Raw genomic sequence first — 2,402 nt, 5'->3', positions numbered from 1 at the left:
ATGCCTGTTTTTTTGTTCAAATAAAACCTGCAAATAGCAGTTGTATGATTTTATCGAAATAAATTTGCTTTTGAATGCATCTTCAGGAGAGCCACTTTTTTCTTCTATGTTACTTTTTTATAAATAAATAATAACAGCTAACATTTGTTGAATGGCTACTGTGTACCAGGCATTTTCCTAAGCTTGTCATGTATTTGAACTCATTTAAACCACATGACAGCCATATTCAGTGGAAGCGATTTAGTCCCCTAGTTTTCTCATGGAGGTAGTAAATACCTTCTTTTGATCACACTGATAACATGGCAGAATGAAGTTAGGAATTAATATCAGGAATTTCAAAGCCAAAGGTTAAAAAACACATCAAGACACCTTGAAGCATTAAGATGAATATTCTTATTAGCCATGTTTTTTTTATAACTGTTCTTTAATATTTTATATGCATATGAATTTATTTTAAAATGTGCATTTCTCTGAGAACCTTCAACATGTTTTTAGTACCCTAGTTTGAAGCCAGCAATTATATCATTATAGAATATTTTGAAAAATTATTGTTATTTCTGGCATATTTGAAAATTATTTTCTATTTTATTCAGTTACTTTACTTCCCAAATAATGCCAGACTACATTGCCCTTGTAACAAATGTAAACACTGAAAATGAGATAATGCCCTTCTGCTTAGCTTGGTTCACTCATTTAAGTTATATACTACGAAGTGGCATTGCAGTATTATGGGATTTTATACAGATGAGAATAAATTGAACTCATATGTTACTGTGATAATTTTTGTTTACATTAGATATCATCATTTAAATCTTTTCCAAACTTTTGAATGTGATGCTAATTATGATTTGAAGAATATAACTGGCGTGGGCTTTTTTTTTTTTTGGATGTCTGATTTTATTTGTTACCCTTAGAAAATCTTTCCTCCCCCACTGAACTCAGACTCAGAGGTGGAAGCTCTCAGACAGGACAGCCTTTGTCTCTTGCCAATCTGTTCCTGGTGTTTTTCTTTGGCCTCCTTCATTCTCTTGCCCAAAGGTTTAGCATATTCTGCAGTCTCTTCCTTATTTTTCTTAGTACATTGTTTCTTCAGAGCAACACACGGATGTTACATGGAGTAACAATACGCTGAATTTTGGGTGCTTGGTTGTAGGCTTCTTATCTTTATTTGGGGGCTTTCTTACAACATATTGGCAGACATCATCTTAGATTGAAAAGTTTGCAGATTCTTTTTCTCCCCTTTTAACAACGACCAAATTGAGAGCACTGAGATTGGCATCCACAATGCAACCCCAAGCAGATTTGTGCTTTCTTTGTCCAGGCCTCCTTGGTCAGTAGCAGGAATGCACCTTACTCAGCAGCAGGTGGACATGGCCATGGGTCTAGATACCCTGCTTCATGGAGAAGTCTTGTTTGTCATTGCCATCACTGATTCAGACCTCATAACCCTTCCATTCTTTACCCAGAGCATCAGCAGCAACTTCTGTGGCCATATACTTCCATAAAATGTATAAATTTTGAGTTCATCATCCACTTCAATAAGTTTCTGGAAGGCTGTAGCTGGGAAAGAAATGTTCAGCTTCATCCTAGACCAGATTACCACCTCCAAGGTGCCACAAGATGAAGACATGCGTGGGCTTCCTTCTGATATATTTTGGAAACAAGGTGTATTTGTAAAAGCCACCCATTCATATATTTTGTTCAACTTCTTTTGGAAGTTTTTTTTTCCTTTTCCTTTTTCACTTTGTAGAAATATTTGATGCATTCTGAATAGAATTTTTATATATTCGTTGGACACATTTTCTTCTAGGCTTTTAGTTATATATATTTCATTTGTAAAATATCTTTTGAAATATAGAAGTATTGATTATTTGACTTGTTAGTTTTCTTTAGTCGAATTGATCAATGTTTTTTTGTTTTAACGGGAGCAGAGATAAGGTCTCTCATGTTTACAAATTCCTAGTATTTATACTAGACTTCAGAACAAATTAAACTTGCAAAACGTATTTTATGAGAAAAATAATAAATTATCCTATAATATTATAGATTTACATTTTTCTTTTTTTAATGTTTATTTATTGATTTTGAGAGAGAGAGAACATAAACAAGGGAGGGGCAGAGAGAGGAGAGAGAGAATACCAAGCAGGTTCAGTGCTGTCAGCACAGCGCCCGATGTGGAGCTCAATCCCATGAACCATGAAACCATGACCTGAGCCAAGATCAGAATCAGGGACTTAACCAACTGAGCCATGCAGGCACAGCTATAGTTTTACATTTTTCAAACTTTTTTGTTTTTAAGTTAATTTGATTTTATTTTTGATAACAGTGTGAAATAGGATCATTTCCCCCAAATAGGTCCTCTCATACAATTTTATGAATAAAAAATCATTTACCTACAGATT

General features: G+C 34.2%; 1 pseudogene; it reads right to left on the bottom strand.

Annotated features, from left to right (window-relative positions):
- Positions 1-910: 910 nt before the first annotated feature.
- On the bottom strand, positions 911-1,585 carry LOC109499328 (annotated as a pseudogene).
- Between the last annotated feature and the right edge of the window lie 817 nt (positions 1,586-2,402).

This window comes from Felis catus, chromosome A1, assembly GCF_018350175.1.
Source record: "Felis catus isolate Fca126 chromosome A1, F.catus_Fca126_mat1.0, whole genome shotgun sequence".
Taxonomy (NCBI): domain Eukaryota; kingdom Metazoa; phylum Chordata; class Mammalia; order Carnivora; family Felidae; genus Felis; species Felis catus.
This window is presented reverse-complemented; position numbering and strand designations above follow the sequence as displayed.